Source organism: Amphiura filiformis, chromosome 18 (assembly GCF_039555335.1).
Source record: "Amphiura filiformis chromosome 18, Afil_fr2py, whole genome shotgun sequence".
Taxonomy (NCBI): domain Eukaryota; kingdom Metazoa; phylum Echinodermata; class Ophiuroidea; order Amphilepidida; family Amphiuridae; genus Amphiura; species Amphiura filiformis.
Genome location: NC_092645.1, coordinates 41,362,092 through 41,376,156, shown reverse-complemented (window position 1 = coordinate 41,376,156; position 14,065 = coordinate 41,362,092). Strand labels below are relative to the sequence as shown.

General features: G+C 37.1%; 1 non-coding gene across 1 annotated transcript; it reads left to right on the top strand.

The window, feature by feature from the left end:
* The first annotated feature begins 5,035 nt into the window (after positions 1 to 5,035).
* Positions 5,036 to 5,109, top strand: Trnai-aau (transfer RNA isoleucine (anticodon AAU)). Its single transcript has one exon. It is a non-coding gene; the product is annotated as a tRNA-Ile (tRNA).
* The last annotated feature ends 8,956 nt before the right edge of the window (positions 5,110 to 14,065 follow it).

The following is a 14,065-nucleotide window of genomic DNA, read 5'->3' as shown; positions in this document are numbered from 1 at the left end:
GTTGTGCCCCACAAAGAAGCTGGCCCATTGACCTCTATACAGGTCAGTGAGCTCTCCATACACAAATGAGCAAGTACAATAAGACATGGTCAGCAATTATGACCTGCTTAGTGACATGTTATTTTGAAGTCTTCTAAAGCTTAATATCTTGAAGATTAGTATTCGTTTGTGCATATGGACTGCGCATTTATGATGCAAAATATTAGTTCTTATATAAAATTACAAAATATTGGTATTATGACACACGGTATAGGTGATATATAAAACGACTAATAAAATCATGTCATCATGGCGTCATGTCAAAGGTTCATTATATCCCGTATGTTTGTCTAAATTAATTAATATTTTGAGAACTATTTCTACACCCATTTAATATGTACTCATTTGGAACCCGGCTTTTTTAAATTTTCATTTCTTTTTATGTAACAAATTCAGGTTTTTCCATTGCGCGGGGCCGCCGGGCAATACAAATTTAGGCTAAACGCGGAATTAAGAATAGGCGTTTCTAGTACATACAGCGTCTGACTCTCCCTGAGGACCTAGCCTAAGTCCCATGGGCTCCAAGAATGGCTCTCCATACACAAATGAACAAATACAATGGAGAGTCCGCCTGCCATGCAATTCTAATCGGCATCAAACGAACCAAGCATTATATAATCTATTGCGACTCTATTTCTATTAAAAGCTCTTTGCTTTTAACCGTAACTCTATTCATTAAGATGTATAATGTATACGGGGGCCGCAACAACGCTTTTAAAGGTAATCGCCCGAGCAACCCATCTCTTTGCAATGTAAACTGCGCAAAATAGCGCCGCACAATCCAGTGATCTCCTTCCAATACAAACCGCGCAAAATAGCGTAAGACACGTTAGGCGGTCTACTTGTTTAACATAATTATACACCAACACAAACCTTATGAAACACATTCTAACGTAATGTTATTTATTAAAATGTTGACCAAATATTATGCAAAAATGTTGTAGTATTTTTTCGTATAAAACGTTTTAAACGTCTTCATAACCATTATATAACCCTACATTTAAACGTTTAGACCAACATCGTAACACATTAATTGTATTTTATTTTTTTGTTTTTGTGTTTTATTGGGTACCTAATAAGGTGTTAGTGACGATCAGATGCAAATGCGTCAATTACTGTTTTTTTTTTACTTTTCCTTATTTCAATTTGTTATAATAATTAATATAACCATAGCATGTGTTAATCTAACATTTGACACAGATTGTCCCGACGAGGAAACTCAGTTATCTGTGAACGACTCCGCTACCATACAATCTCCTGGCTATCCTAAATATTATCAGAACAATATTGGATGTGAGTGGGCAGTAATACCATCAGCGATGCGGAGGGTTCATGTGCAATTCATAGACTTCCAACTTCAACATTATTTTGCCTTTTTGTATGTTGGAACTATCAGCAATCCAAGGGCTCTTAGTTATACTGGTTATCTACGAAATGACACACGCATCATATCTCCCATTAATGAAGGTTTACTATTTGAATTCGCATCAAGTTCACAACAAAATGACGCACCTGCTATGCCTATAGGCCTACCTGCATTTATAATCCCACCACGAGATTATAAAGGATTCTCATTATTAGTAACTGATGTAGAAGATGGAGGTAAGAAACAAAATAAAGCGATTAGAAATGAATGTTATTAATGCCTTTATTACAATACACAAAGCTTAATAAATACAATAATGAGGATATCATTACAAGCACACACTTCTTTGAATGGCACATAAAGGTAAACCTTTTAAGCTTTTCTGTTTTTGAAATTTCTTATGAAATAATGTATCTCTATTTTTGACTAGATTATGCCCTTTGCCAAGATGGTCTCGAGATCATCCACGAATCAACCAACTGCTACGGTGAGTAAAATGCTTTGTACACATTCCATATATTGCCACTTTAACAAACTACACTATGCTGCCAAGAGAATTAACCTGTTTAATATAACTGGCCAAGTATGTACATGTACATGTGATATGCCTGCGTCATTCGACCGTAGTATTTTCTCGTATTACTTCCCTCGATTACGAAAATGATGAGAAAAATGACGAGATCTAATGGACTTTATCTAGTCAAGCCGTAACTCGACTGAATAGTTAGGTGAAAAAGTTCAATTTGGTGACCACTCTCTGGCTAGTAAGGTTAGACGATTGATTCGACTTCTATGGACCATTTAGAAAAAAAATAGCCACCATGTCCCTCGCGAAAATCCCGGCATTTTTCGCTAGAGGCCAAAATCCAAAATGGCCGCCACCACCATTTTGAAAATTTAAGTTTTGAACCAGAGCACCTATAATCATGCACAAAGACACTTTTTCGGATATGTCGAGTACAAGGATTCCGATTCTGACGTTAGTTTGACATTACGGCATCATTTTCACCCAGAAATCCAAGATGGTGGCCGGCACCATCTTGAAAAATTTAGTTTTGAACAAGAGGACCTAAAATCGTGTACAAAGACACTTTTTTGGATAAGTCGACCACAAGGATTTCAAATTTGACATTACGAACTCATATTTACCCAGAAATCCAAGATGGTGGCCGCCGGCGCCATCTTGAAAAAAATAAGTTTTGAACCAGATTACCTAAAATCGTGTACAAAGACACTTTTTTCCGGTAAGTCGACCCCAAGAAATCCGAATCTGACATTAATTTGACGTTACATAATATTTTTTGCCCAGAAATCCAAGATGGCCCCCATTTGGTAGAGCGTAAATGTGATTTTTGAATGAGAACAGAAGCATAAGTGTGTCATTTCCGCCTTATCTGGGGTTCATGTTTCTTATATGGGGTTTAAACTGCCTTATCTTGGGTTTACATCCCTTATCTAGGGATAAGACGCCTTACCTGTGGCTAATATGGCTTAACCTTAGCATATTGCAGTCTAAACCCAGATAAGGCATAGAAACCCCAGATAATGCGCCGTAACCCCAGATAAGCGACATAGACTCCAGATAAAGCAGTCTAAACCCCAAATAAGGCGCCTTAACCCAAAATAAGGAACGTAAACCCCAGAAAAGGCATATAAACCCCACATAAGGTGCCTTAACTCTATATAAGGGTTGTTAACCCCAGATAAGGGTCGTAAACCTCAGATAAGGCATCCAAATCCAAGATAAGGCTCCTTAACCCCAGATAAGAGACGTAGACTCAGATATGGCAGTCTAAACCCCAGATAAGGCGCCGTCTGGGGTTTACTTTTCTTCTCTTAGGTTTATGTTCCTTATTTAGGGTTAAGGCGCCTTACTTGGGGTTGGGACTGGTTTATCTGAGGTGTACGTCCCTTATCTGGGGTTACGGCGCCTTATCGGGGGTTTAGACTGCCATATCTGAGTTTACGTCTCTTATCTGGGGTTAAGGCGCCTTATCTTGGGTTTAGATGTCTTATCTGAGGTTTACGACCCTTATCTGGGGTTAACGACCCTTATCTAGAGTTAAGACACCTTATGTGGGGTTTAGATGCCTTATCTTAGGTTTATGTTCCTCATTTAGGGTTAAAGCGCCTTATTTGGGGTTTGGACTGCTTTATCGGCGGTCTACGTCCCTTATCTGGGGTTACGGCGCATTATCTGGGGTTTAGATGCCTTATCTGGGTTTAGACTGCGATATGCTAAGGTTAAGTCATCTTAGCCACAGGTAAGGAACGTAAACCCAGGTTAAGGCCGTCTAAACCACAGGTAAGGCGCCTTATCCCTAGATAAGGGATGTAAACCCATGATAAGGCAGTTTAAACCCCATATAAGGGACATGAACCCCAGATAAGGCGGCAATGACACACTTATGCTTCTGCTCTCATTCAAAAATCACATTTACGCTCTACCAAATAGGGGCCATCTTGGATTTCTAGGCAAAAATTATGTAAAAACGTCAAATTAATGTCAGATTCGGATTTCTTGGGGTCGACTTACCGGAAAAAGTGTCTTTGTACAAGATTTTAGGTAATCTGGTTCAAAACTTATTTTCTTCAAGATGGCGCCGGCGGCCACCATCTTGGATTTCTGGGTAAATATGAGTTCGTAATGTCAAAGTAATGTCAAATTTGAAATCCTTGTGGTCGACTTATCCAAAAAAGTGTCTTTGTACACGATTTTAGGTCCTCTTGTTCAAAACTAAATTTTTCAAGATGGTGCCGGCCACCATCTTGGATTTCTGGGTGAAAATGATGTCGTAATGTCAAACTAATGTCAGAATCGGAATCCTTGTACTCGACATATCCGAAAAAGTGTCTTTGTGCATGATTATAGGTGCTCTGGTTCAAAACTTAAATTTTCAAAATGGTGGCGGCGGCCATTTTGGATTTTGGCCTCTAGCGAAAAATGCCGGGATTTTCGCGAGGGACATGGTGGCTATTTTTTTCTAAATGGTCCATAGAAGTCGAATCAATCGTCAAACCTTACTAGCCAGAGAGTGGTCACCAAATTGAACTTTTTCACCTAACTAGAACTATTATTGTCCTTGAGTTTCTTCTTCTTCATCATAGTCCAGCGGCTATTGTTTTCCTTGAATTGTTCTTCTTCTTTCTTTATTCCAGCCGAAAATAATATGCAATGTTAGCTAAAATATTCTTCTGCTCCAATGGATTATATTGAACATATTTTAATCTTTACCCAGAACAGCCAGCGCATATAAACGTTGAAAAACATTCCAGTGCCATCTTCGTATTACTAGCACGACGCTCTAGCCAATTGAGCCACAGAGGCACACTGGAGAAGAGCGGAAGTTCATCCTATCAACCCAGAAAACCCGGTTCAAATCCGGCCAGATGCACTGGGTTTTTTTTCAACGTTTACGTGCGCTGGCTGTTTTGGGTAAAGATTAAAATTTGTTCATCCTATCAACCCAGAGAACTAAGTATATAATTTTCATCCCTATGTGACATTGAATATTTCTTAAAAAATAATGGGTATTAAAAGATTTAAAAATATGCAGTTCTGATGCCTTCCGCTGGGAATGCGACAAACCTAATACCTATCGATTAAAATTTTCCGCTCTTCTCCAGTGTGCCTCTGCGGCTCAATTGGCTAGAGCGTCGTACTAATAATACGAAGGTCGCCGGTTCGAATCCGGCCAGATGCACTGGGTTTTTTTCAACGTTTATGTGCGCTGGCTGTTCTAGGTAAAGATTACAATTTGTTCATCCTATCAACCCAGAGAGTCTTGGAAATTGGCTTTGGCTATAAGCGGGGCATATTGATTCCTCGCGGATTTGGGGTCAAAGGTCATTAATGGGGTATTTCGGGTACATAACCAAATACATTGAAAATTATTTTTTCCTACATGGTACGAAGATGAGACGGACACATATGCACCGACATCAGCGGTTTTTATGGGGTCTTCACATATTCAAGGTCATGCATTGGTCAAATAAGTTTGATTACTGGCAATCCCCTTAAAATTCACTATTTGCTGCATATTAATTATTTATATATAACATTCGGCTGAAGAGGCTCAGAGGCTACTAAATTAAAGGGATGGCAACCGAATATTACGGGACAGGGAGAGATCCGATTTTAGAAGCATGGGAAAAACCGGATACCCGGAGAAAAACCTGCAAGGTTTGATCATCATAATCAAGAATGTTGTAATAAATATGGAGAGAAATAGATTAGGTAACGCGTTCTTTCTTTGTGCCAAATTGATTTGCCGACAGGCAATTTATGTAAACGTGGTACCATTGTTTTGAACATAAGGGTTCCGCCATTAAATTGGTAACTGCCCCGACAGCATATTAAGGCTTTACCTGGTAGGTGTCAATAAGTAATGTATAGAATAATTATTATGTGTAAGCGCACCACTTGGGAAAGTAGTACCATTGCTCTCACGTATCCCAAAGGTGTATTTGCGTGGGTCTAGTCTCAAGCCTAAAAAGCAGGCTTTAGCGATGCACACTTCTTTATCACCACACCTGACTTTAGGTGATTCATTTAAATAAATTGAATGCCCTTGCTGATCGATTACACATCAAATTGTATTAAGGCTGCCAGGTCCATATGTCTATAGTACTGTGTAATGATAATCGCTACGTCTACATGTAACATATATATATGCATATACAAGTTTTTTACGAGTTTCCATTTAATTAAATTTTATAAGAAGGAGATTGGCATAGAAACAGTGGCGTAGAGGTAGAAAATTACAGATTTTTATGCCTTTTTTGTACTAATTGATGCCTGCTTTTTACCATTTTCGTCCAATTTTGCCCCTTGACAGTTGCATTTCCTCTCGCACCATCGACCGCTATTCATCCCCTTGGCCCACGGTCTCCAGTTCACCAAGGGCACCAATAAATTCCACCAGATCCCGAATATAGAGCAGTAAATATATGTTTTATATCCTTTAATATATATATTCTTTGTTCATTGATTGGTTAAAATATTAGAAACGCAAGGCCATTATCCTATACATAGGCCTAGGCATGCACGTAGGCGAGGCCTAGTCAAGGCTAGGCCGGCCTTGCTTTGTTTTGATTGAATGCGCATGCACGCAGCACGCACACAGTTGAGTGGCTAAAGTTTACCGCGAAAATGTTGTAACATCTGCAATACCGCCTTGAAACGAGTTCTATGTTATTTTACCAATTAATTTAATTTAACCAATTAATGAACGAGAATATATCAATGAATGATATAAAGGATTGTACTCAGATTTGGCTTAAACATGGAGGGAGGGTCTGTTTTGGGGTCAAAAGGGTTAAAACTTAATTTTTTGTCCAATTGGAATGAAAATAATAAAAGCGATGTAGATATGATTCAAAATATGATGGAGGCCATATCAAGGGCACCAGGGGTCAAACGGTCACATTTTGTTATAAGACGATAAGATGTTATGAAACTTAGTGCATGCATTCTTTACGAAAAGACAATTTTGTCCAATGTAAGTTCAAGGTCACCAGATGTCATTTCAAGGTCACGGCCACCTGGACGCATGTCTAGTTGCATGTCTAGTTACTGATTGTATTTATTTGTTTCAATTTCAGCTATACTCATAAAATACATACAGTTATCGCAGCTGCAAAAACATGGTCTTGCGTTAATTTAATACCTTATTAATATAACATAATTATACATTACCTAATTAACTTGAGTATTAATGACAATCACTGTGCAAATGCTTCGGTTAATGTTTAGGTTTCCTTCTCATTTAAATTTGACACAGATTGCCCCGACGAGGAAACTCAGTTATTTGTGAACGATTCCGTTACCATACAATCTCCAGGCTATCCCAGATATTATCCGAACAATATTAGATGTGAGTGGACAGTAACACCATCAGCGATGCGGAGGGTTCATGTGCATTTTTCGGTATTTTATCTTGTATCTGGAACAGACTTTTTGTATGTTGGAACTATCAGCAATCCAAGGGCTCTTAGTTATACTGGTTCTGGTGGTACCGGTTTTAACCCACATATCATATCTCCCATTAATGAAGGTTTACTATTTGAATTCACAACAGATGATAGTGATAGTAACACAGATCAAGGATTCTCATTATTAGTAACTGATGTAGAAGATGGAGGTAAGAAACGAATACACCGATTAGAAATTAGTGTTATTTATAGAGGTTGCCTTAATTAAAAAAATATTCACACAATTTGTGTATCTTCAACTTAATGCTACTAACTGCAATCAGAATAAACATCAGTGTCACAGAACCATTATTATGTTATTATAGATCTAATAAATAATTTAACACCTTTTAAAACGGCACATTAAGGTAAACTGACCTCTTATGCACTTACGTATTAAATTAATGTAGACATTTCAATGTTTTCTGTTTTTCTATTTTTTTAATTTCTTATGAATCTGACTAGATTATGACGTTTGCAAAAATGGTCTCGAGATCAACACGGGAATACGCAACTGCTTTGGTGAGTGGAAGGCGTTGTACACATTCCTAAAATAGAGGAAATAAATAGATCTCCTTTTCTCGCAAAAACATAGCGAAGTTGTGAGAATCAGAAACCAAAACTACAAAACATAACCAACAATGACCAGATCGAATAGACTAACCAATATTCAGGGACTTGCATTCATTTTAAAATAAATGAATATTTTCTTAACTGAACCCTGCATTTTAGACATGAATAAGGGTTAGTGTCCTAATAGAGTTTAATCATCACATCCAATAATTTTGTTTCTATTTTTTTATGTCTGAATGTAAAGCAACGTTTTATTTTAAATTTTAAGACTATTTTGTTATTTAAGTGCACCGAAACTTCCACCCTTGCCAGGTATCAAAATCCACTATTTAGTAGGGGTGAACATAGTGATTCCGTGGCCAAATCACGGGGAATACCATTTGAAAGTGGTTTCTTGTACTTTGTGCCATGGGGAATCATTTACATATGCAACCTCGTCAAATGGTGGGGAACTCCAGATAGAGGGCGCTTTTCAAAACATAGGTACTCAGCATCTGACCACTAGAGTGTCTTTTTCAAAATGGCTCCAAAAAACACTGACAATTCCATATATCGAGAATTCTAAGGAGTAAAGAGATGATTTTTTTAGAAAATATTTGTCGTCTTCAGCTTCTACAAGTACCCAGGTAGTTCAATTCCGCTCAAATTACTTAAAAGTGCCTAAGAGAGGACGCTTTTTACGCTACAATCTCAAAATTACTAATTTTTCTAATAGTAACCCAAAACTGTCACATTTATTTCAATTTCAGCTATACACATAAAACACATACAAACACACACAAACAGAATAGTGTAGTTACGTTCATTTAACACCTTATTATTTTAACATAATTAAACACTACCTAATAATATGTTAATGCCTCGGTTAATGTTTGTGTTTCATGTTCCTTATTTAAATTTATAATAATATTACCATAATATGTGTTAATTTATAATTTGACACAGGTTGTCCCGACGAAGAAACTCAGTTATCTTTGAACGAATACGTTACGATACTATATGCTGGCTTTGCTACATTTAATTTTCGTGTCAAAGGCGAATGTGCGTGGACAGTAACACCATCAGCGATGCGGAGGGTTCATGTGAAATTCCTGACCTTCGATATTGAACCTGGATATGAGGTTTTGTATGTTGGAACTTTTAGCGATCCAAGGGCTCTTAGTTATACTGGCTCTATTGGTAATGGCGACGCACGTATCATATCCCCCATTAATGAAGGTTTACTATTTGAATTCACATCACTCTATGGTTCATACTATTTTGGCTTCCGATTTTCAGTAAATGATGTAGCAGATGCAGGTAAGAAACAAGCAAAGTGATTAGTGTTATTTATAGAAATTAATTAATGAAAAATATCAGGACGATTTGTGTATCTTTAACTTAATTCTACTAACTGCATTCAGACTAAACATCAGTGTCACAGAACCAAGAGTTAAGCATTAATAAATACAATCAAAAGGATTTCGTTACAAACACGATAACACGATATAAAGAGTAAAGCAAAAATAACTACCCCTTTTATTTGGATTTGTTTCTGTAATTCAAAAAGCATTTCTTCGATTGAAAATATATTTTACATGCATCATCTCCAGACTCATAGCCTATTCATACCTAGTGGTTCTAATCCCACAGGTGTTCTGATGCATGCATGAGTAATCACACATGAATGGAGAGATTGCTGATTTCAAAAGTCGCAAAAATGAGTATCCTTTAACAGGAGGATGGTTAAGCAGAATCATTAAGTGCATCCACTTTCTGTCTGACCAGAATATGGCAATTGCAATTATAAATAATCAGGCACCCGGTATCAGGAAAGCTTGCCTTATAATCGGGCAACCATTATTATCAAGTACACTTGGATTATAATCGAGCAGCCGGTATCAGGAAAACGTGCATTATAATCGAGTACTTGATATTAACTTTTTGCAACTTTTGAATTAGTTAACTGTTTCATTTAATGTGTGCTCATTTAAGCATGAAGTCAACTACAGATATGAAATCGGTGTCTTTGATGCTATGAGTCTGCTGATGATGCATGCTAAAAAGTCGTATGCAGTTATGTATTAAAATATGTTTTCTGTTTTTGAAATATCTTATGAATCTGTATCTGTGTCTTTGACTAGATTATGCCGTTTGCCAAAATGGTCTCGAGATCATCCAGGAATCATTCAACTGCTATGGTGAGTGAAAGGATTTATACACATTCCTCGAAAATAAAGAAAGAATCTCTTTTTCTCACAAAAACAAAGTCAAGTTGTGAGTATTCACAAAACAAAACTGCCCAACATATCCGATAATGACCAAATCGAATGGGACTAAACAATATTCAGAGACTTACATTCAGTTACAAATGAATGAATATTTTCTTCACAGAATTACTGTTTGTTATTCGCTGAAATTCTGAAATATTAATACTAGGACTCAAACCAGCGATCTGTTACTTCCATCTTCCGTTGATTATAAGTCTTACGCCTTATTGAAACTTTACAATATTGTGTTTATTCCTTTATTTACATAAAACTTAAGAAATTTGGTAAAGATTGAATGTCCATTTTACGTATAAATATCACGAACGTTTAGAGAAGACATCAAGCAAAATAATGTAGACATTGATACGACGATGACATTGTATAAGATGTGAAGTATCCGCGTCGTAGTGTTTTGTGCAAGTTGCATGCATGTTGATCGGAAAATACACGAATCCATAGCATTATCACTTGGAATAAACAAAAGATATTTCATCAACATATGGCCACATTCTTTCTTAGGTGTCTTTGGAACATGTATCTGAAATGGCATCAACAATGTTTAGTTGGTTTATAGTAAAAAACGGTCTTGACTAAAAAAGAGCATGCTGAGTGAAGAAGGTGCAGGAATCAGAAAGTGTAGAAAAGAACTTCATCCATTTCCACCGTGCCGATGGTGTCTATTTTGTTACATTTTCATTCTTCAAAAGCTACTTGTCCGCCGTTTCCTTGTTTTTTACCATTGGTTTCAAGTAACACGTTACTTTTTATGAACCTGTTTGAGACGGACGTGTGGTGTCGCTGATCAGCTTCTTTAAACAAATTTGGACTAGAAAACCCTATTTTAAATCCGAACTAGCAAACATTATTTAAAAGTCGGACTAGTGAACCTTGTATTAAATTCAGACTAGCGGCCCTTATTCATAATTTGAACTAGCGAACCTTTTATTAAATTCGGACTAGCGGAACCTTTTGACTAGCGACACTAGTGAGCCTTATTCATAATTCGGACTAGCGAAACCTTTTATTAATTCGGACTAGCGAACCTTCGGACTAGCGGATCTTCGGACTAGTTTACATTCGGAATAACGAACATTTTTTTTTCGGACCAGCGAACCTCTTTGTAAATTCAGACTAGCGCCACCGTCAAGTCTCCCTTTGAGTAACGTGTTCGTACTAGCAAACCTTCGGACTAGCGGGAGCTCGCCAAACAATATCTTTAATGTCATTCACATTGACCGATGCGTGACCACTTCTCGTGCTATAATCATTACCTGTGTTAAACCCGAGATTTGAACCTTTATTGGACTTAATTACCATCAAGATCAGCATTAATTTTGAGGGTTGTTAACTGTAGTGTCTTACACCCTCTGATATACATGTATCAGGATGTCAACCGTATGTATCTAACTTATCTAAGATAGGATGTCAACCCTGTGTGTAATGGCACTCAAGAATAAGAACATGTCTGAGTCACAACATCATATTTGTGTGTCTGATTAACTATATTATATTAACTCCCGGTATTAACTACATCAACGACATAATTGTGATCATTTTAATTATTCCGTTTATCAGAAGAGCAATAATGCAATTTAAGAACATTAAATGGATTGTAAGAAATCAGTTCATTTGACATTGAATAAGTAGGCCGTCTCTTTCTATAATATCGAACGTAGTTCCACGGTCCGCGAGTCGCTACGTAATGTTATCAAATTGTCTCTAAACGACATGACGCTACAGTGCGGCCCTGATTTGGTAAAATGATCTAACTTGAAATTAAAATCTCTGTTTCGAGAAAAAGAGCTTTTAAAGGGCAGGTCTATAGCAAAAACAAGTTTATCTCTATTCGAAGAGAATAATTATTACATTACAAGTTGACACTTGTTGCAATTTTTTTGTGCGTATTTCTCCTGAAAAAGGAGAAATTGTGTGGGTAAAGTTCAGCCTCGTACGTGCTCTTCCCCCGTTTGAAGCGTACGTGTTCTCCCCCGCTTGACTGATGACGTAGGTAAATGAAGCAGGCACTTTATCGTGCTCTCATCATACAATCACAATCACTTTGACAAGTTTGACATTAGCAACAATGAGTTGTACTATCACTTACCATAGCAATGCTGCATAACAATATGCACGCTATTGTTCTCTTTCGGGAACAAAGCCCACACAGTAATTGTTACTATGCGTTTGCTTTGTAATATTTCATCCAACTGAAACTATAGTATTGCAATATACAGGGAAATCAGATGCATGAGTTTGTGGACTAACACGGTTTATATGCTAGTCTCAGATGAAATTCTAAGCTCAAATTATGTATTTATTTTTTAGGCCTAATATTTCTCATGATATTGATATACATATGAATTGTAATATCACAATTGTCTAATATATAAAAAAAGAAGCGGCTGGTTTTATCCATATATTTAAAAACCATGAAATTTGTAATACTTAATTTGGAATTTTTTGCTGTGAACAGCAACAGTATAGGTTCTGTCCATTGCGAGCGTTTATAGTCCCTTTTCTCACAGCGGGCACATCTCATTTCATGACGTCACCGGTTTTCTAGGCCAAATCTGTCTCGTTCGAACGAACTCACCGCTTAAGTTGGTTTTTGAGGAATATTAATTTTAAACGTCTTATTTTCTCAAAAAGGAGTCATTTTCATTGTCCTCATAATATTAGCTTGCCAATGATATGATGTTGTTTTCGCTATAGACCTGCCCTTTAAACACTTTGAACACTTGACGTTTTTCTTTTTGAATAAAATAAATTATTAAACAGATCTCATGTCTTAGAAAATATAAAAATCTCAATATTTGGTGGCATGGTGGTGATTTGAGGATGTCACCAATGGAAAGAGCGCCCTCACATTACCCAAGATATAGATTTATCTCAAAATGTCCAAATTTCAAGTTAGATCGTTTTACCAAATCAGGGCCGCACTGTGATAGAAACTGGTAGGCTATGTTATTATGATGTATTGGTATATCTCAAACTATGCCGCGATGTTTTCTTAACCTGTTTTGCAATTCTTATTTACATTCTTCATGTAGACCCTACTTGTGGGCAACAATTTATTCTCCTCGACAACTTAAACAACTTGACATCTCCCGGGTACCCATATCCATACCCACCCCGTCTCGATTGTAGTTGGGTAATATTCGCCGACAAGAAAAGTTACGAATCGTTAATCGTCGCTCGAGTGAAATTCTTTGAATTGGAAAATGGATTTGATTTCTTGACTGTTGGTAACGGTCCAGAGGCAGGAGAGAACGAAATAGTAGAACTGACTGGTGTGCTAAAAGTACGGGCGATCACTTCATCAATGGCCAGCATGTGGTTTGCGTTGAAGACCGATAACACGGGTAATCAGTTGGGATATCGACTTGAATTGGAACAGATACCAGTTTCTGAAGCTGGAGGTAGGTAGTTTAATGCACCTACATGCATTAATTACCATAATCTCCTCTCTAAATATGAGTGGGCTGCACATACATTACAGCCATAATAGTATTACATTGACCATAACATATAGTGTAGTTGTAATTGTTTGCTGTGTCTAATTTACTGCTATGTCATGGTATGGAATTCGGCTGATGAGACTTCATTGAGCAATTTAACATATGACCCAAAAGGCTTGAAAATGACCTAAAATTGAGAACATGCTATTGTACTAATGTACAGAAATATTTATAGATATCAGTGGTAATTTGCTTTAGGGCCAAATATCAAAGAAAAGACCAAAAAAGGTCTATTATTTGTCATGCAACACTAGCGATATGTCGTATCACCTTATTATGGCAATGACGTTGGTAATCGATAATGTATATATCCCCGTTGTAATGACGTAGATAATATAGTAGTTAAT